Below are 22,647 nucleotides of genomic sequence, written 5' to 3'. Positions count from 1 at the left end.
GCTGCAATGTGTTATATGCAGAGCTGCATTTGAAGAGAGTTCAGAAATTATAGCGCAGAACATGGTGGCTAGACTGTTAACTGGGACAGGAAGGCATGAACATTTAGCACTGGTTCTGGCCCAACTGCACTGGCTGACAATCTGTTCTCTGGGGCCTATTCAGAGTGCTGGTTTGACCTACGGCTTGGAACCTGCCCAGACGGCCCCTCTCTGCACATCACCTCCAAAGGGTCAGATTTAAGGTGCTGCTTTTGACCTTTAAAGCCCTTCACGGCCTAGGACCCTCATACCTACGGGACCGCCTCTCCTGGTATGCCCCACGGAGAGCCTCAAGGTCCATAAATAACAACACCCTAGTGGTCCCAGGCCCTAAGGAAGTTAGATTGGCTTCAATCAGAGCCAGGGCCTTTTCAACTCTGGCTCCAGCCTGGTGGAACGCTCTGCCTCATGAGACCAGGGCCCTGCAGGATCTGATTTCTTTCCGCAGGGCCTGTAAGACAGAGTTGTTCCGCCTGGCCTTTGGCTTGGAGCCAATTTGATTCCCTCCCTCCCTCTCTTTCTTTTTTCTTTTCCTTCTCCTCCTGCGATGAGGCTACATTTTAATATTTTAATGTTCCATTATTTTAATGTTGTATTTTACTTTTGTTTTTAAGTTGTAATCATTCATCTTGTTTTTATTATTGCTTGTAAGCCGCTCTGAGCCCGGCCTTGGCTGGGGAGGGCGGGGCATAAATAAAAAAAATATTATTATTACTATTAAAGGGAGTCTTGAGAGACAGCAGCAAGATTATGGTCCTTTTCTGTAATGGCTCTCCATCTAGTTGGAAGCCAGCCAGAGTGGCTGGGGCAACCCTATCAGATGGGCAGCATATAATAACAACTTATCATCATCATCTATGCTCTCTCCAGGAAGGCCTGCCGGGCACCACTATCATCATTCCAATGCCAGGCAAAGCCTTTTTATGACTATTTCCCAAGGGTTTGCACGGCACCAACAACTGAATGTTTTTATTTTACACTTTATTCTATGACTCAAAGTCACTCCTCCTAGATAAATACAGAGTGAACATTTAAGTGGCGATGCACAATCACTCTGGGAAGAGGAGAATGGGAGCTCAAACTCTTGGCTTTGGTACAGCAGTTTCAGCTGTCCTGTCCCCATCTGTTTATCAGGTAGCTCAAAGTCGGCTCACAGCAGAACTGTGTTTTTGCAAATGGCAGCTTGCTGCATTTGGGGCTGATCAGAGACACTGAAATGCCAAGGCATTTTCAATGGAAATACTTCTGTTTCATTATCAGTTCCACATTATAATACGCTAAGACTACATTTGGTAGTCTTCTGGGTTATGATACAAGACATCAGCATAATTTGCCTTCGAGGATATCTGGGAGTGCATTATCAACTTTGATAAGAAGGGCTGGAGGAATCACTTATCCCCATTTGAAAACAATTATCATTTTGTTTCCTTGGGCTTAATTCTGCTATGATTTGTTAATGCACTCAGATGTGACGCGAACGGTCTGATACAGATTGCAAAATTAATAGCAATTCTGCAGTACAAAACCAAGTGCAAGAAATCTATAGAGTCTACGTAATAAAGTTTAGTAATAAAATAATTACAAAGTGAGATTATATCACTTTCAACTCAGTAAATACAAAAGGACACCTTGATTCTGATCTCATCAGTCCCTCCATCACAGTTGTTTTGTGGACAAATCAGAGGAATCAGGCTGAGGGAATTTGGCAGACAGGAAGACAACCAAGATCTCTTGGTTGCCAACTTCCCATTTAGGCTCTTGGGAAGCTGTGCTTGCTCCCTTCAGAGCAAGTACAATTTCACTGCTCTCTGGAGGGCTAAGACAAGAGTCTGTGTGTTGCTTTCCACGGCTGGTACATTCACCGGTGACACAGGAGAGATGCATATACGTAAAAAGGGATCCACAATTCCACATGCCATGGTGTGCATTTGACCCCTGTTGGGTAGAGATAGCCTGGCCACAGCTATCCATGTCCTCGTAATTTCAGGGGTGGACCACTGCTATGTGCTTTATGAGAGGCAATGTACTTTTATGAGGCACACCATCAATATGCTGGTGACACCTAGATCTACCTGTTCCATCCGAATCAGGAGTGGCAGTTGAGCTGCTAAGCCATTGCCTGGAGGCAAAATGGGCTGGATGTGAGCCAATAAACTGAAGCTGAATCCAGAAAAGATAGACGTGCTATGTATTTAGGGTTCTTGAGCACAGGAAGTAGAAATACTACCAGGTGTGGATGAGGTTGCACAGGGGCATTATTTGGGGTGGTCCTTGATGCAGTACTGTCATCTGAAGCCCAGGTGGTTTCAGGTTGCCAGGAGTACCCATTTCAAACTGTTGTACCCAGCCTTCTCTAGGGTGAAGGGGAGGTAAGGCACATACGTAATAAATAAATATGTTACTCTAATCCAGTGTTTCTCAACCTTGGGTCCCCAGATGTTGTTGGACTACAACTCCCATCATCCCTGAGCTCTGGCCTTGCTAGCTAGGGGTGATGGGAGTTGTAGTTCAACAACATCTGGGGACCCAAGGTTGAGAAAGGCTGCTCTAATCCAATATAAACTCTAGGATTTTGAAAACTCAGATATCCATATTGTTATATTACTTATGGTATATAGGTGCTAATTTCTGTACGTTGTATCTCATTATAACCTAAAACAAATGGGTAGACAAACATATCACTCTTTCTGTTGATAAAGTGGATGTTCTGCGTGCACCAGGAAAATCTACCCTGAGGTGCTTCTATTAACATGGCAGGATCAGGCAATTAGTTTTTAACTTTGTTTAAATTTAAGAACGTCTTCTTAACTGGATTATGGACAAATTAACTGGCTTGAGGCTTTACATGACTACACAGACCAAGACCCCAGAGAGATAAAAATAGAAAGCTTATTAAGACATACAGATAAGCAGGCAAAGTCCTATGGGGTACAGAGTCAATCAGCCTGGGGGAAAATGTTGATCTGGTCAAGTGTTCACAGTTTTACAAATCCCTAGGAAAAACACTACTCAAATTATGGACCACTAACCTTGCTAGTAAAGGATTTCTACGTGGTCAAAATAATCATATTTAACAGGACAAAAGCAATATATAAATATGGCCTGAGGCTTGCAGACCTCTTAGGCCTCCCCTGGGCAGGAGAATAAGATAATTTAGCAAGTGCTTGCTCAAGTACTAACTTTAAGAGAAGAAAGGACCATGATGGGAATTAGCATGACCTTCTTAATAGTGGCCCCTGAGTTGAGCTGCAAAATTTTACCTCAGTATTTTCACTGAGGGACCTGTATAAAGCTCATTGACACTGCTTAACGTCTGGAGACTGCAGAGAGGTTTCAAACTTTACTGCTGCTTTTGGAGCTGGGTGCTATAATTAACAGTGTGTTATATTTATGGTTTCCTATGTAATTAAGGAGTTATTAATAATTATATTGGGATCCTTTTTTTTCCTGTCATGAATTGCCTTGAGCTTACCAAGAGGCAGGATACAAGTGTTATAAAACAAATAAAGAGTCTGCCATCTGAAGCTCTGCTATTTTTCACTTCCATTTCAATTAACAGAAAAAGGCAGAGGGAAGATGTGACTGCGCCACTGTGGCTGCCACTTCATTTTTGTTATTTGCAACATTATTTTTTATGCTAATTCTAGTGTTTTGTATTTTAGGTACCTTTCATCGTTATTTTCACTAGCTGCTTTGAAAGGCCCATTTCTAAATTAAGACACCCATTTAACTTACATTTAAAAAAAATATATCTAACCTAAAATCCTTCCTTGAACGTAACTGCAATTTATTGTTCTCTGTATTTTCAAAACAGTGTCAAACCTGCACCTAATGGCTTTCAATTAGCAGATCTATAAAAACCAAAATATGGATTTCTTGTGTGGGAGTGTCCCCCCCCCCCCCAGTATCCCTTTGTAAGAAAGCCTAATCATTTGGAGAAATCTAACAAAAACAGTGTCCCATTTATCTTAAAGTCCTGTTCCTCAACAGTCCAGATTCAGGTAGGTAACTGTGTTGGTCTGATGCAGTTGAAATAAATAATAAAATAAAATAAATTGTCCAGTAGCACCTTAGAGACCAACTAAGTTTGTTCTGGGTATAAGCTTTTGTGAGCATGCACGCTTCTTCAGATCAGTAGCACCTGAAGATATCTAAAGATATCTGAAGAAGTATGCATGCACACAAAAGCTTATACCCAGAACTAATTTAGATGGCCTGTCGTCTTTATCCATGAAGGCTGAAGGCTGATCACCGAAGAATTGATGCTTTTCAATTATGGTGCTGGAGGAGACTCTTGAGAGTCCCATGGACTGCAAGAAGATCAAACGCATCCATTCTTAAAGAAATCAGCCCCGAGTGCTCACTGGAAGGACAGATCGTGAAGCTGAGGCTCCAATACTTTGGCCACCTCATGAGAAGAGAAGACTCCCTGGAAAAGACCCTGATGTTGGGAAAGATGGAGGGCACAAGGAGAAGGGGACGACATAGGACGAGATGGTGGGACAGTGTTCTCGAAGCTACCAGCATGAGTTTGACCAAACTGCGGGAGGCAGTGGAAGACAGGAGTGCCTGGCACGCTCGGGTCCAGGGGGTCACGAAGAGTCGGACATGACTAAAGGACTAAACAACAACAACTATTTAGATGGTCTCTAAGGTGCTACTGGACACTTTTCTCAACAGTCTAGTTAGCAGTCCTTGACAGAGTCCAATCAACTTGCTTTGAAGGGCAAAAGGTAAAGATAAAGGGACCCATGAGCATTAGTTCCAGCCGCGGACGACTCTGGGGTTGCAGCGCTCATCTCGCTTTAGTGGCCGAGGGAGCCAGCGTACAGCTTCCAGGTCATGTGGCCAGCATGACTAAACTGCTTCTGGCGAAACCAGAGCAGCGCACAGAAATGCCATTTACCTTCCCGACGGAGCAGTACCTATTTATCTACTTGCACTTTGACACGCTTTCGAACTGCTAGGTTGGCAGGAGCTCACCCGTTGTGGGAATTTGAACCTCCGACCTTCTGATCAGCTGGTACCTCCTAAATGAAACAGCCTGATATTCCTGACTCTCTAGGGAACACCTGTAGTTCATCTTTGTTATCACAGGGATTCAAAGACTGGAGAGACACTACAGTGGAAGTGATCATCACCTCAAGGGTTTATCGGCCCTTCAGTGAAAGGAAGCTGTGGAAGTTATGCTATCATTTGGAACAGGGGTAGGCAACCTAAGGCCCATGGGCCAGATGCGGCCCAATCGTCTTTTCAATCCGGCCCATGGATGGTCCAGGAATCAGTGTTTTTACGTGAGTAGAATGTGTTCTTTTATTTAAAATGCATCTCTGGGTTATATAAGAAGAGTTTGGATTTGATATCCCGCCTTTCACTCCCCTTCAGGAGTCTCAAAGCGGCTAACATTCTCCTTTCCCTTCCTCCCCCACAACAAACACTGTGAGGTGAGTAAGGCTGAGAGACTTCAAAGAAGTGTGACTGGCCCAAGGTCACCCAGCAGCTGCATGTGGAGGAGCGGGGAAGCGAACCCGGTTCCCCAGATTACAAGATTACCGTTCTTAACCACTACACCACTACACCACACTGGCTATTTGTTATTTGTGGAGCATAGGAATTCGTTCATATTTTTATTTTCAAAATATAGTCCGGCCCACCACATGGTCTGAGGGTCGGTGGACCGGCCCACGGCTGAAAAAGGTTGCTGACCCCTGATCTGGAACAACAAGCTGCTTCCCTGAACCAGTCACCTGGCCCCAGGCTCCCTAAGATCCACAAGCACCCTTTCAGACTCTATGCCTTGAGAGATGCTCCTACCCCTGGGGTGTGGAGAAGTGGGATGAACCCTGAAGATCACAACCAAATTTCAAATGTGCTTATGAAGTCAGACTTTGCATTCTTTCTGAAATTGTCAAGCTGTATGGGAAAAAAATGTTAATTAGCATTCTGCTATCTGAATTGCTTGGGTTTAATTACCAAGGGCTGATTAATGATGTCTCATACTCAAGGCATGCTTTTGTAGTCCCAATAATATTTTTTTTGAGGGGGGGGGGACCTAAGCTCATCACAACACTAGACAGGAATCACCACGATTCAAGGGCAAATGAATACTTTATTCCTATTGTTAATATCAACAACCTCAGATATGCAGATGACACAACTTTGATGGCAGAAAGTGAGGAGGAATTAAAGAATCTCTTAATGAGGGTGAAAGAGGAGAGTGTAAAATATGGTCTGAAGCTCAACATTAAAAAAAAAAAAACCTAAGATCATGGCCACTGGTCCCCTCCTGGCAAATAGAAGGGGAAGAAATGGAGGCAGTGAGAGATTTAATTTCTTGGGCTCCATGACCACTGCAGATGGTGACAGCAGTCACGAAATTAAAAGACGCCTGCTCCTTGGGAGAAAGGCGATGGCAAACCTAGACAGCATCTTAAAAAGCAGAGACATCACCTTGCCAGCAAAGGTCCGTATAGTTAAAGCTCTGGTTTTCCCAGCAGTGATGTATGGAAGTGAGAGCTGGACCATAAAGAAGACTGATTGCCGAAGAATTGATGCTTTTGAATTATGGTGCTGGAGGAGACTCTTGAGAGTCCGATGGACTGCAAGAAGATCAAACCTATCCATTCTGCAGGAAATCAGCCCTGAGTGCTCACTGGAAGGACAAATCCTGAAGCTGAGGCTCCAGTACTTTGGCCACCTTATGAGAAGAGAAGACTCCCTGGAAAAGACCCTGATGTTGGGAAAGATGGAGGGCACAAAGAGAAGGGGGCGACAGAGGATGAGATGGTTGGACAGTGTTCTCGAAGCTACCAGCATGAGTCTGACCAAACTGCAGGAGGCAGTGGAAGACAGGAGTGCCTGGCGTGCTCTGGTCCAGGGGGTGACGAAGAGTTGGACATGACTAAACGACTGAATGACAACATTGTTAATACTTCTGTTCAGGAATGTTCGACACTCCCAGTAAGCATGAATGCCAACACTAATGTTACAGCACTAACCTGCACCATTCAAGTCTATAATTTTCCCATTCAATACTGATTTAGAGTGAAGACCAAGTCCCCTGCTATTTTCCCCAAGTTGTCATTTAAGGTAAGGAAATAAATGTGTGTTAATAAAATTAAAGGTAAAGGTAAAGGGACCCCTGACCATTAGGTCCAGTCGTGGCCGACTCTGGGGTTGCGGCGCTCACCTCGCTTTATTGGCTGAGGGAGCCGGCGTACAGCTTCCGGGTCATGTGGGCTGCATGACTAAGCTGCTTCTGTCGAACCAGAGCAGCGCACGGAAACGCTGTTTACCTTCCCGCCGGAGTGGTACCTATTTATCTACTTGCACTTTGACGTTCTTTCTAACTGCTAGGTTGGCAGGAGCAGGGACCAAGCAATGGGAGCTCACCCTGTTGCGGGGATTCGAACCGCCGACCTTCTGATCGGCAAGCCCTAGGCTCAGTGGTTTAGCCCACAGCGCCACCCGCATCCCTTGTTAATAAAATGAAGTACTAGCAAAATGTTTGCCATTATAGTGGGGTGAGTGTGCGTGTGCACATATAGGGATGTTTTGTAGAGCTGCTAGGACAAGATCTCGGTTGAGCAAGATCTCCGAATGGAAAGCCTGGGAAGCATAGAAAAGGGCTGGAAAAGAGCTCAAATCAAGAGCTCCAGCAGATATAATCAAGCCTGAAAGGCATTAAGTGAAGACAAATGAAGATTGTAAACTGGACTGAAGGGCAGACAGAGCACTTGGGAGGGAAAGCACATAAACAGTGTTTCCCTTTTAACAAGCTCATCATCTCCAGCCACCCAGCATTTTATGAAAGAAGATCAAAAATCCAGCCATGATTGTAGCATTTTTAAAAATGAGTCAGAAACAATTGTTAGGCTGAAGGATACACTCAGGCTGCCTGAGCAGGGTGCCTCTGCAATTGTGGCCATTTCAGGGCTTACCTGCATTTCCAAGACTGATTAGAGTGGATGAAATTTTGCTATGCTTGAGCCGAAATACTGCAGGGAGTCAGAACAGGGACAATTTTCTAAAACATCCTGGGTTGTTGCCTAAGAGATGTTTTGTGTTCTCGGATAACAGCAATTATTCCTCATTGGGATTTCTCAATTGTCAGAAAAGTATAGAGGGCCATCAATGCTGTTCTCTCTTTTGGGGGAGGGGGGCATACCAACCATTATATATTTCACACACAATAAAAGTTCATTACAGGCAGTTTCTCTTTTTAGATGTACTTTAGTCAAAGCTCAATCCGACAAGTGACACAGCAGCATTTGAATAAAGAAACTGACAGGTGCATTATTCAGCCTCACTAGAGAAAAATAATCAAATAGACATTTCACATCATAACTATGCTGTTGCTCAGATTTAACATTTAAGCTACTCCCAAGTGTTATTTCTTAGCAAATTAGTAACAAATTATTCATCGAACAAAATTTCCCCCTTCAAATCTGCTTAAAAGGTAAAGGTACCCCTGCCCGTACGGGCCAGTCTTGACAGACTCTAGGGTTGTGCGCCCATCTCACTCAAAGAGGCCAAGGGCCAGCGCTGTCCGAAGACACTTCCGGGTCACGTGGCCAGCGTGACATCGCTACTATGGCGAGCCAGCAACAGCGCAGCACACGGAAATGCCGTTTACCTTCCCGCTAGTAAGCGGTCCCTATTTATCTACTTGCACCCAGGGGTGCTTTCGAACTGCTAGGTTGGCAGGCGCTGGGACCGAACAACGGGAGCGCACCCCGCCGCGGGGATTCGAACCACCGACCTTTCGATCGGCAAGCCCTAGGCGCTGAGGCTTTTACCCACAGCGCCACTCCAGTATTATTATTTGGGGGTGGGGAGAATACAAGGTCCAGGGTTCAAATCCCTACTCAGCCATGAAGCTCACTGGGTTACATTGGGCCAGTCACTGTCTTGGCTATTCTACCTCAGAGGGTTGTTGTGGTGATATAATGTGGAGGTGGAGAAGCATGTTCGCCACCTTGATCTCCTTGGAGAAAAAAGTGGAATATCAACGTAAAAATAAAATAAACTGCCATCTGGATTCTCCCCTCAATGTCCATGGTATGGGTTTGCTTTAATTTCTTCCTCCCTTTCTCGTGTGCCCATTCTTTTAAATGGAAACTGGTGAAAAAGCAGGATGTAAATGTAACAAACATATACATTAATACGGTAACACTACCTCTATGATTTTGATGATTGCAGCTCTAGCCTATGAACACAGTCTGGGTAGAATCCAATATAGTACTGACGTTTCGACAGTGCAAGGATTTCTGCTTTCACAAAGGAGTGTTTCCCCCGCCCCCCAGCATACACCCTAAATCTGTTCTGGAGCAGATCTGGGGAAGGCATTGGGGAAGAAGGGGGGAAATCCTGGTTCACAATGATGGGACACAGCAGAATACCCTCTGCTACAGGTGCAACCTACTAAAATCAGCTAGCTATCCTGACAGTTAATCTGCTAGAGGCCAGAGTATGAACAGCCTTGCAGGATCAGGGCCAAGAGGAATACTGCAATAGCAGGTGAATCATAAGTTCCAAGGTCTATACCAGGGATCGGCAAACTTTTTCAGCAGGGGGCCAGTCCACTGTCCCGCAGACCTTGTGGGCGGCTGGACTATATTTTGAAGAGAGAGAAAATGAATGAATTCGTATGCCCCACAAATAACCCAGAGATGCATTTTAAATAAAATGACACATTCTACTCATGTAAAAACACCAGGCAGGCCCCACAAATAACCCAGAGATGCATTTTAAATAAAACGACACATTCTACTCATGTAAAAACACACTGATTCCTGGACCGTCTGCGGGCCAGATTTAGAAGGCGATTGGGTCGGATCTGGCCCCCGGGCTTAGGTTGCCTACCCATGGTCTGTACAGAGGGTCAAGGTCCTGAAATGTGGTCCTTCTATGCACTATCACGTAGGGAACAGCTTGGGATTGTTTCTTTGCATTCAGAAAATATGAAAGGCTGACTGAAACACCAAAGACAGAAAGAGCTGGAGCCTCGTGGATGCCAGCAGAGAAAGCAGGGCAGTAAAGGAGGCTGGAGGTCCCAGCTGCTGCTAGCTGGCAGAATTTATACTATCAACAGCTAATACCAGCCAGGAAGGAGTGAATTGTTTCCAGGTGCAAAATGAAGCCCCCCAAAACCCCAGTCAACTATTTAGCAGTCTGCTAAAGGGTAACTGCTTAGCACTGCACAAAGGCTACTGAACCAGATAACCTGGGTTCAAGATGTAATACCCAACTGTACCCCCTTCCCAATAGTATTATGATCGTAAGTCATGTTACCACCAGGAACAAATTCCATTGATTCAAACAGGAGTTAAAAGTAATTATGTTGATTAGCACTGGATTGCCAATCAACAATTAATATTGTTTATTGAGGGATTAGCATGGAGTTATTAAGCTTACCTGCATTCAGTGAAATTGTTTACAAACATTAAATGTTATTTCTCTATGGATTCATTGGTAACTGAAATACATGTCCCAACACCTGTAAGTAGTTAATATGTATAATTTAATAAGCCAGGAAGATATTGCAAAAAAAGGTGGCAATTGAAAAAAAAATATTAAATGGCCAAGATGTGATTTGATAGCAGAATGATTTTTCGGTCTGCAGCCTGTATCCTGCCTCATTATGCTCCCCTCTGGCTCTAACCAGACTATAATCAGCAGCCACTTCACAGTTAACATTTCATCACCAAATAACACTGTTGATTCAATCAAGCCCAGCAAAATGTTTCCCTTAAGATGCTTTCATCATCTGCATTTCTTGAAGAAATGCCCTTCCTTTCACCATCGCAACTTCTCAGTGAGAACAAATACTCTGCTGCATCTGAAATCATATTTTGATTAAAACGTAAATGGAACCAATTGCCTTTCCCCCTCGTTGGCTAACACAACATGCCTTTGTCTGAAGGAAGGCAGGGAGACAGATGAGAGGGAAAACTCCACCTGCTCATTTTTCCACATTTGACAGTTTTCAGCACAAACTGAATTCCTTCTGGATGAAATTCAATCAACAGGAAATACAAGCTATAACCTGAATGCTTATCACCAAACAGGGCAGGGGTGGGAGGAACTGCTAGAGCAAAAAAGCCTTTCAGCAATGAATAGGGTTTTGGTTTTTTTTGCCATATTTCATGACTGTTTACAAAGAAAGATGAACACAGGACTACTTTCACCTCAACACTATTAATCAGCAATATAATGATAAACTTAATTGCCCTTATTATTGCTGTCCCAATAAATGAACTCTTGCAGCAATCTCTTTAAATATAAAAAAACCTTTTATCCCCATTCCAGCCTGTATTCATGATAGAAAATTAATGCAGCTGAACATTTCTCAGTCTTGCAATATATCTGCTTTCAGCCCACGGATGTTACATGATGACATTTTCAATCACATCAAATCCAAAGCTTGGGTTCCAGCACATCATCAAAGACAAGGCAGAAACCATATTCATTCCCCACCACATAGGGTTACACAACACCCATCCATTTGCTTTTTCCCAGTACGCACAAGGGCAGCCCTAGTTACATTGTAGGCACATATACTGATGCCGATTTTTATTTTATGTGGTCACTACCATCCACACAATGTCCAAAGTGATTTACATGCAAAAAAGGAACGTTGCAGAACACGCACATTCCCCGGTTTCTCTAAAAGAATCCTTCTGCACAGCCCCAGAGTAACTTCCAAGAGTTGCCCTTTGCAAAGCTCAGAGGAGGTAGTAAAGGTTCAGAGTATTTGCCGTTCAGGAACTGCAGTGATGCTAAGCAAGTATATGTGTGCTCTTAATTCTCCTTCCAGCTCCCAAGAGGAGGGGAGGCAAATTAGAATCCCAGCTCTTACCTTCCCCACGCTCTTGCAAAATGCCGCGTTCCTCTGTCTAAAATGTGCATGTAACTCCCACAGCACCTCATCACAGATCAGTCTGGCATAGTACACGTAGGAGTCATTCTCTAAGTGTGCACATTCCAATACTCTGCATTGAACATTCATGACGCTTGAGAGGTGCTGTGCTTATGAAACATTGCTGCAGAAGCTCAGCTGAGGAAGCATATATTTAGGCTGCAATCCTATACACGCTTAGCTGACAGTAAGTCCCACCAAACTCAAGGGGCACTTTTGAGCGGGCATGGGCAAAATTACACTGCGCTGATCACTATTCATCGGGATGTATGCCATCTTTACTTGCTCCCTATTTTCACAGCCACTCCTGTAACTTGGTCCTCTTCCTACTGCCACTGCCACCCTCGCTCCAAAAGGCATTCTTCCTAGTGTTAGAAACTGAATGGCACCTTAAACCGAGGTTATGGGCGCTGCAATGGAGTGTCTATGCATGCTTTTTTATAACAAGAATACAAAGCTGAAAATGAATGAACTGCAGCTAAAATCTTATGTTCATTTTTCACATGGTCGAGTCCTCCCCCTGCCCATCCCCCTAATATTGTTATGAGGGTCCCTTCTCCAGTCTTCAAGAGTGGCTGGATGTGGAGAGGCAGAAAAAGGTCCTCCTTTTCTTCCAGAAGTGGCAGTCCCAATCTGAATTCTTAGGCTCAGTACTGCACCCAGAGCTCAGAAACGGATCGCATGAAATTCCCTGTCGCAAAACGCGCCTAGAACAATGGGAGTTTCAAACGCCAATTCCTCCCAATCTCTTCCACAAATATTAACCTTTGATGGCAGGATATACATGCTGAGTATGAACAAGTTTAGATACCCCATCCCAGACCCCTCCCATCAAGATGTTATCTCGCTACCCTCCCCTGCCTGTTACCTATCTCACTATCAGCAATACCCCAATTTACCCTCACCATACTCCCTTTGCCTAAACAATCATATTAAACATCTGCTTCATTAAGACAGAAAGCATGATGTGCCCATCCAGTTCTCTCCCAGTGGCCAATGTTTTTATGCCACACCCCTCGTGCCTACACTAGTGCCATGATCAAGTTCACTCATGGCACCATGCTGGAATTCTTTCAAAACTTCTTGCCGGCATGCTGGCTTGCAAGCCCTAGGTCCCGTGCACTCCTTTCAGACGTTCACTCTGGCTTTTGGTGCATCTCCCTCATCCACCCCCAAAGCATGCTGTTCGATTCCTTCACGATTTCCACCACGGTGTTTCTTGGTCCATCCTGCTAAGCACCTAGAAAGATTCCCCATTTCATGCTATGGCCCTGTACTAATCCACAGTGTTCTAAAGCCACCTACCTTAAAGCTTTTATGGGCAACGCATCACCATCTTGCTTTTCCTCCATAATGCCCAGCAAGCATCCAGAAATTATCCCAAATCCGTTTAATTATCCCTTTTGTCTCACCCACAAACACATTTCCCCTTCCCAAACCCAGGGCTTTTGTGATACCCCTGTACCAGCACACCGCGTTCCCATTCCTGCTATGCTCCTTTGCCCCTGCTACACCAGATATCAGTGCCCCGTGTCAATGCCAAGCCAATGCCCTTTGTTGTTGTTTAGTCGTGTCCGACTCTTCGTGACCCCATGGACCAGAGCACGCCAGGCACTCCTGTCTTCCAATGCCCTTTACCATCTCCCATTGCCTCAATGCCTGTTGCCATCATCTGCCTTGTCCCAACCCTTAACTCTAACAGGGACTTCCTCTGTCCCCATCACAGGCACACCAAGGCCACCTGTTAAAGCCATCTTGCCCATGGGATACTGCCACTCTCTAAGACAACCAGCCTGTGGAAGTGCCAGATTCCAAACATCTTGCCGAACCCTGTATCACATCTACATCAACCCCCACTGAGATCAGTACCCTTTTACTATTCTGCCCCTACCCAATGATATGTACCCCAATGCCTTTTGACATTTCCGTCCTTTTTAAATTTATACGTATCCTGATTCTCCTCCTCCTCCTCCAAGGAACTCAAGGTGCAGTTCTCCCTGCCATCTGATCCTCAACCCTGTGAAGCAGGTGTGCGCCAAGAGGCTGGCCTAAGGTCATGCAGCGAGTTTCGTGGCTAATCAGGGATGTGAACCTGGGGCCTGTCTGGTTCTCAGTCAACCATTCTGGATTTTCCCATTGCGCCGCCACCACCGCACCAGAACACACAAAAGGATTCACAAACTTCATCTGCATGTTCCACACCACACTGAGCCATAGCTGTCAACCTTCCCTTTTTTTGCAGGAAATTCCCTTATTCCAGCGCCGTTTCCCGCTGCTATCCTGGATTGTTAGATATCCCGTAGACTGTCCCCGGGACAGGTGAGGCTGCTGATCCCTTATTTTCAAATCTGAAAGTTGACAGCTATGCACTGAGCCATCAACACACAAATGAACCCCGACACACTCCTGACAATTTCCCCCACCCTTCATGCCACTAGAGGTCAGGGGTCCCAACGCAGACCCACAAACCCTGTCCTCACAAAGCATGGCATCTCTTTCCCAGATCCCCCAGCTAAAATATTTTTAAAGGGTGCATACAAATTAGTAAGAGTACACAATCTCTCTCCCTCTCTCTCTCTCTCTCTCTCTCTCTCACACACACACACACACGTATATATATACACATACATACATACATAACATGCATGTGCATGCACAAATTACCTCAGCCCCCCCCCCCATCTAAAAAAAACAATCCTTTAACCTTAACAAAGCAAGCACTCTGGGGCAGCCCCTCCTCAGTGATTCTGCGCTGCTCCCCCCAAAAAAACCTGCCTTGAGCCCTCTCTTGTGCATAACCCCCCCCCCACACACACACATTTCACATACGCACCACCAGCATCCTCGGCATCCCTCTAAACACGCCAATACCCTGAGACTGCAGGCCAGAAATAATAAAACCACTAACAAGCCCGACCCCACATTAACTTCCCAGACACACACCCCGCCCCCCACGACTGCAAGAACTTGGTGGAGGGGGGCACAGAAAAAGGGAGAGAAAACCGAGGAGACCCCTTACACTTGACCCTGCTAGGGTTTCCCCTCTCTCCCACACTCTCTGAGGCTAAGGGGGCGATAGATAGATAGATAGATAGATAGATAGATAGATGATAGACAGATAGATATAGGTATAATATATTATATTATATATATTTAATATATTACCATATTGTATCTATCTCCCACCTTTTTCCCTGATGGAACTCAAGGTGGCTATGAGGGGGTCTCAAGGGGGTGGTTACCGAGGGGCTCTACGGGGGTTATTGAGGAGGTCGAGGGGGGATATCGAGGGGGGATACCGAGGGGGTCTATGGGGATCTATGAGGCAGGCTCTGAGGGGGTCTATCGAGGGGGGTTATGAGGGGGTCTATGAGGATCTATGGGGGGGGTCATCGAGGGGGTCTATGAGGGAGGCTGAGGGGGTCTATGGGGGATATCGAGGGGGTCTATAGGGATCTATCAGGGAGGCTCTGAGGGGGGGTCTATGGGGGGTCATCGAGAGGGTATACGAGGAAGGCTGAGGGGGGGTCTATGGGGGGATATCGAGGGGGGGGTTACCGAGGGTGTCTATGGGGATCTATGAGGGGCCCCATGGGGGGCTCTGAGGGGGTTTCGAGGGGCTCCCCTTCCCGCCCGCGAAGGGGGGAGGGGAACTCGACGGCGCGTGAGGGGGAGGCTGTTGTTGTTGTTGAGGGGTTTTCTGGCGGGGGGGTGTCCCCCTTCCCCCCCCCTTTCCCACCTGCGGGTCTGGGGTCCTCCTCGTCCTCGTCGCCTCCGGTTTCTCCTCGTCGGCGGGGCTCCGGGGCTCCAGCCTCCCCTCGCGTAGCAGCAGCAGCAGCAGCGTCCTCCGGTGTCGAGGGGGGAGCAGGAGGCCTCTGCGAGGGAGCCAAGGACGCGGAGCTTTGTGGGCGAGCGGCGGGCGAGCGGGGCTGTGCGGGAGCGCAGCGCCGAGGATCCTGGCTGAGGCGGGCGAGGGAGGGAGGAGGGAGCCGGAGAGGGAGGAGGGGGCGGGGGCAGCGCCAGCCGGCAGAACCGTTACGAGAGCCGGGAGGGCGGCGAGACTACAGATCCCGGCATGCCCCGCGCAAACAGGGATCAGCCCCGTGAGGCGCCCGCCTCGCCGCGGGGCATCTCGGGGGTTGTAGTCGCCGAGGAGTCTCCGCCTCCTCCTCTCGGGCTTCGGCGGAAAGGGGAGGGAAGGGGCCCGCGGGGCATGCTGGGAGTTGTAGTAGGCGAATCACAGATTATTAATAGCTGCTGGGAGAGCTAATAAAACGAAGCGGCATCGCCGGTGATGGCGATCGCCGTCATTATAGGTTTTCCTGGGCGGCTTAAAATGTGAAAAGCACAACGTTGTTGTGGTTGTTGTTTAGGAAAAGAGGAAGGAAAGGCAGCCACACACTTCTTTGCGCGGAGGCTGCGTAAAATTGCTTGAAGTCCAGATTTAAAACACAGTTAAAAGGCTACTTGAATAATAAAAAAGGGTATACACTCGGCGCTAAAAAGACCGGAGAGACGCACACACAGAGAGATAGATGTGCTTGCCGAGTCTCCACGACGCACCATTGCACATTTATCCATATTTTTATCATACATCTTTTACATCTCTATGGCGCTCATTAATTAAGCCTTACTTGGCTTTTAGGAAGTGCCGTTGGAAAATATTGTTCGTATTTTTATGAATTGATAAAGGACTTTGCTTTTATTGTTTTCTGTGCAGATCGCTTATTATTATTATTATTATTATTATTATTATCTAAGCGAAACGTGTCGTCTGAGCGGTTGGTTTGTTCTCTCCCTGCCGCTTTTCAGACCGAAGGCTCCACAGTTCGGCTCAAAGCATGCAATGAGAACCATTCTATAATATTAATAATCGGAGGATGAAATGCAAATAATAATAATAATAATAATAATAATAATAATAATAAAGCGGCTGCCTGGTCCAATGGAAGCTGAGGACGGGATATTAGAGCCTTGCGAAGTGGATATGGTAAACAACGTGTGGAAAAAATAATAATTGCTGTGGACGCGAGACCTGGGAAAAGGTTAGGCGGAAAACTATTCACCTTTTAAGGTTCCAGGAACTGAAAACGCCTTGCGGGGAGAGAAATGAACTTGCGCGGAGGCTCCATCGTTTGGGACCTGCTGCAAACATTGCAAAACGATGCCCCTACGCGGCTCTGGAGGAATAAATAAGACATTATTCTTTCCTGGCAGCGGAGCGGTGCCGAGCCGCCCTCCTTGCAACTTGCAAGCATTGCTGCAAGCATCTCAAAATGAGCACTGAAATGCAATAAAATGGACCGACTGCAGACGCTGCAAGGGAGACACCCAACGTGGTCTCAGGCGCTTTCCCACGAGCAGAGCCCGATGGGAGATGTAGTTGGAATAATCCACCCATTTCCTAGTTTAAGGTTTCCTCATATGCTGGGTAATGTAGTTTCTCATCTGCTTGGGTGGCTGATGGACAAAGAATATAGGAGGCGGCAAGGAGCAAAGGATGTCAGATCGCGGAGGAGATGGGGGGAAAGAGAGTCTGGTTAACCCTAACGGGTTAACTGCTGCAAGAGTTTTTTTCTATGGGGAAGAATATATTTATTTTGCAAGATGCGTTCAGGGTTGCTCTCAGCTGATACATGCTTTTGTAGCCTTTTTAATCCATGGGTAGGAATAATTGTTGCACCCGAGCAGAGACAAAAGGAGCCAAACGACACCAAGGGGTTAATCCAGAGAAAGAGCGTTTTATTCTGCCATCGGGAGGGGCAGAGGCACCTGTGTGATTCAGTTCACAAAAGACAGGCCGCACCGAAAACATTTTACAAGCAGGTTTTATCCTTTTTTCAAACCCCTTTTCCCTCTCCCCCTTCACACATTCTTACATAGTATGTTGCTTTTTTCGTTCCCTGGTTCTGTTCCCGGAAGTATGTTGCAAATCAATGTACCAGGACAAGGTTGCTTAGATCTGGGAACCGAAAGGTTTTCTGTTCTCAGCTCTAGGTTTGTTACAGCGTTTTTGTTACAAAGAGGACTGCTTAGCTTGTGCTTTTTGTCTTAGAGGAAATTGCAGTTTTTAAAATGCGTACGCCGAGGCCTGGCTGGGGGGGGAATTCGCAAACAGTTTTTAGGGCTTTCTGGGGTAACCCTAACTGTACCCCTTCATTCCATACCTCTCAATTTTGGACAGCCTTTTTCTCAAAAAGGCTCGTCCCAGGAAGACACAGGCTGATATTCTCGGGTCAGAGCTATAATCTGGGGGCGAAGCATGTGAGAAATCATATTGCGTGTCATTGTATGCAAGCATTGCAGCAAGCAAGGTACAGAAAAGCAAAAAATTAGCAAAATGAAAAGTGGGCCAAGCAGCAGCAAAAACAGGCCTTTTACCCATCCTAGTTTTGGCAACCAGTCAAGCCATGACATGTCCCATCCCTCCCAAGTTTGGGTAGGAATATGGGCCACTGTTTCAAGTCCTGCTGCCAAATTGCGAATGGCCTCACCATGATCAGAGATGTTAAAGCAACAGGCCCCACCTGTGAGATTTAAGGCTGCACAAAAGCCGCCATGTTGCGCCAGGAGAAAGTCCAACGCTAATCAGACTGAGAGAAACGCATTGCGTGTCTCATCCAATTGCGTGGCAATTAGCCTAAGGGCCGTGGCTGTCGTGTTAGCAACAATCTCTACCACTGCCTGGAGTCTGATTATGCGGTTCAAGTTATAGATTGGCCCCCTTGCCCCAGAGATTTTCTCTCCCCGATTCCAAGAGGCTGGAGCATAATGGGCCAGTATCCTTTCCGGAGGCCACTGATTTTGGCCCCAATCCTGGGAGCTGCCACCTGCAAGTGTTGCCAGGTCAGCCGAACGCCTCCTTCTAGGGGGTACAGAGGGTATTTGGTCAGGAATCCACATGGGGGGTATTAAGTAGGCTGGAAAACAGACCCCATACCATCCTCTTGGGAGGGCATGATAGGCCTTTCTGCCACACACCCAGTAAACGTCCTGACCATGGGCAGATGTGGTGCCTGTCAGCAAGCGGGCCAGGCATGCAGTCAATTTGGAACCAGAAAAAGTTCCTGTCTCAGACTCAGGCATGTTAGTTGGGGCTGGGAAGGTACGATCACAGTGGGAAGTGCCCACATAGGTCTGAGCGTCACTGGCGTCATTTGATTTGTTGACACAAAGGCAGCCAGTGATCCTGTGAACCTGGAAAGGGACGGAATGATTCCATAAAGAAGAATGGTTGCCCAGAGGCTGGAAGGCAACAAGTGGAGTTGTAACCAAGGATTCATTCCAAGGCACAGGGAGGAGTGGCATTCCTCCCAGAGCATCTACAGGGGCCAGAGTGCAAACGGCACAATTGGTCTGATTTGCAGAGAACGCAACCATCTCAGCAACCTGAATCCACTTATTTATATGTGTGGTGGGCCCCCCACGATTGCAGCAGTTGTCTGGTCACTGTGAGTGGTATTGGCATATCAAAGGTCAAAGGCAGCAGAAATACCAGCACGGGGACCCACAGTCGTATTTGAGCCATTGTATGCATGGGGAGGGGCTTAGGTAAGTGCTAGAGAGTGGGCTGGGGTGTAATTACGCTGAAAGAAAAGACCCACTAGACACCCTCCTCTGCAGGGGTGGCGTAAAGCAAACCAGGCCCAGGTACCTTCAATAAAGTTCAGTTATGCAAAAGGAAAGAAAAAGAAAATGTCCCCTTTCAATCCACGCTGGTTGCAGGAGCTGGAGCGCAGGCTGGAGCACGTCTGGAAATGGTGAGTCGAAGCGGCTCTTGTTGATGCGGTGTAACAGTCCAATCTGAGAAGGCCTTCTTTACACGGGTATGATGTATCCAAGGAGCTATGCCAGAGACTTTAACAGCCGTGGGAGTAGAAAGCAAGATGATGTGTGGTCCTTTCCATCAGGGCTGGAGCGATGTCTGGACGTCTGGGGTGAATCAAAGGGGCCAGTGCAGATCAGGTGTCACAGATGCTGGTGACTTTAACAGCTGTAGAGAAACAGGACAGCCTCTGGCCGGTTTACCTGTCAAGAGAAGCGAAAAAGAAACACACGGCAGAACGACTGTACATTGACAGATAGCATTTGCACCTAAGGTATAGGCCTAGCAAACATTAATTCAAAAGGGTATGCTTGGCAGGAAACTTCACAAGGGGTTAACAGTTCTGTTCCTTGGGTTTAGTTTTTCCAGCTGAGATTTTTTTTTTTAAGTCTCATTCGTGTGCTCTAAATTTCAGAGCTCTCGTGGCCTGTAAGCCATGTTGCAAATTTCAGTTTTCATCTGCCAAGTTTGCTAGTGTTAAGCAGGAGGGGCACAGTGTTCCCGTGCACTGGCAAAGTATCAAAGTTTCAAAATTCCTATGTTATGCTGCAGCTCCTTTTTCAGAATAAAATTGCACCTAAAAAAGAAAAACTTGACAAAGTTCACAGAAAGCATTCACTTGCTTTTAAGAAAGTCACTTTCCTCAGGTTAGTGCTTGGGGCAAGGGGGGTGGGTAACCCTTGGCCTTCTGGGTTTTTTGTGGCTGAACCATAAATCCAGACAGTGTGGGGTTCAGGGTAGCTGGCTGGTGAGAATGCAGGATTTTCCTCTTGGGATAGCAGCCAAGAGATAAAGCTCTGAAGCTACTTCCAAGCGCCTGGCACAAGGGAAAAAAAAAAAAAAAAAGCTGATGTCCTGTTACTTGCTTCTAGCTGCAACAGTCTTTTAGCAAGAACAGAGATGAGAAGAAATCATTTTTGAGAAATCTTATTGTTCCCAGCCTGTGGGGGTGGGGTGTGTCGGGCGTGGGGCCTATGGGCATTCCATTTCCTAATGACCCTCTTGCCTGCAGATGGTGCACTGGCTTCTTCCCTAGGCGTCTTCTGTCCCTCCCGTGGACACCCTCTTGCATTTTTGGCTTTCTGGCTGCTTGAAGACAAACCCCTAATTATTTTGGCTGGGTCCTCTTCGAAAGAAGGATTCTGATTTAGGGTGCTTGGAGGTCTGTGGTCCTGTACATCGGATGACTCCAGGGGATCACACAGTCAGTGGGTGGGCCTTCAAAGTGGAGTTTTTAGTTGCCTCAATTGCAACATCAGTATTGTCCGCTGACCTGAGGGCATATATCTTGCGGATTTCCTCAATGGTCAATATTGTACTCCTGGGGCTTTTTCAATCCCTTGGGTTTAATTGTCTCTTTTTTAACAGTTCTGTCCTATGCGGCTCTCAAAGCCTTCTGCTCTGTTTCTTTCTGTCTGCCAATTCACATCCTTGCATTGTGCTGCTTCTAGAACCAAGAAGCCACATCCAGTTCTGTTTTAAACGGTTCTACATACTGGAACACTCTGTCAGACTGCTTACTAGTCCATCTTATCTCTTTATCTAGAGTTTTTCTGAAGTCATCATCATCACCATCATCATCACCTTCCTCTTCACCTTCCTTGCTTGCATCAAAAGGGGGTTGGGGAGGGGCAGAGGGGGGAATCTTCTCATTTGGGTCCTCAGTCTGGGCATTGGGCGGAGAAGCAGCCCTATTTGGTTGCCTTGGCGCAGTTGCTGCATATGGTGGTGGTGGGGTAATTATCTCCTCTTCCAGGACTGGCAAAACTGGTGGCTTTTTAACATGTAATTGTACTGAACACAGTTTGACTTGGGCAGTCACAATTCTATTTTTCCGAAGCCATGAGGGATTTTGATCCACATTGGCTTTCCAGATAGAAATATAGGGAATCTGATCTGTGTGGGCCTTGAAAATGTTACTCCATAAAATGTTGACCAAGTTTGGATCAAAGGATCCTCCAGGAGGCCATTCTGGTAAATACGAAGGCCAGTCAACTTCACATAAATGTTGGAGTCTGCTTTTTTTGAGTTTATATCCCCACTCTTCTGCTTTCATGGCACTTTTCCAGTTTTCCAGAAAGCTCTGTAGTGGTGTCTCAAGAATTGTTTTACTGCTTTTATTTCCCATGACTCTGGGATCCTGGGGACACTGGGACACTCAGCCCTCCTAACGTTATTTTCTCTCACTCAGTCACAGGCCGGACGTTGCTTTCAACGTCTCACACACTCAAAACATTCACTGGAGTGTCCCCACACGCACATTCAGAAAAAAAAACAAAAAACCATGCACCTCCCCCAATCCCCTTTCCCCCCAAAAAATAACCACAACCGGCAGCGTTTAGACTTCGACCGGGGCCCAAGAGCACTCTACTGCTTCTTTTGGACACAAAAAGAACCATAACCGGCAGCGCTTAGACTTCGACCGGGGCCCAAGAGCACTCTACTGCTTCTTCTGGACACAAAAAGAACCATAACCGGCAGCGCTTAGACTTCGACCGGGGCCCAAGAGCACTCTACTGCTTCTTCTGGGCACAAAAAGAACCATAACCGGCAGCGCTTAGACTTCGACCGGCGCCCTGCAGCACCCTTTTTGCTGCTTTTCTGGGCAATACCAAAACCAGTGGCACTTCTTCTACCCTGCTGGCGGAGTTGATCAGACTCTCTTATTGCTCCCACCTATCCCTGTGGAGCTTACCTTGTTCCTCGAGGTACCTTCTTTCTGCACGGCCGTTGCTCTTTCTCTCCGTCACTTGTTGCGTGTCCACTCAGGAACGGGTGGCCAGTCCCTCCCACGAAGTTGGCAGGATGCGCGCTGGAACTGTTGACCCAGGATCCTGAGCTGCTCGCCTTGCAGTGACGCCCT

General features: G+C 46.7%; 1 protein-coding gene across 5 annotated transcripts in view; it reads right to left on the bottom strand.

The window, feature by feature from the left end:
• The window catches only part of FAM168A (family with sequence similarity 168 member A), a 173,893-nt gene extending 157,961 nt beyond the window's left edge, over positions 1 to 15,932 (bottom strand). For 2 of the 5 annotated variants that reach the window (XM_083436846.1, XM_083436848.1), the window contains exon 1: positions 15,699 to 15,930. The gene's annotated coding sequence lies outside the window, so the exon portion shown is untranslated. Of the gene's footprint in view, positions 1 to 11,899; positions 12,023 to 15,698 lie in introns of those variants that run through there. The other 3 variants (XM_083436845.1, XM_083436847.1, XM_083436844.1) reach the window with 3 other exon arrangements.
• Positions 15,933 to 22,647: the final 6,715 nt, after the last annotated feature.

The sequence above is a fragment of the Podarcis tiliguerta genome (genome assembly GCF_965153285.1).
Source record: "Podarcis tiliguerta genome assembly, chromosome: 4".
Taxonomy (NCBI): domain Eukaryota; kingdom Metazoa; phylum Chordata; class Lepidosauria; order Squamata; family Lacertidae; genus Podarcis; species Podarcis tiliguerta.
Note: the sequence above shows the minus strand (reverse complement) of the source record. Positions and strands in the feature narration are given on the sequence as shown.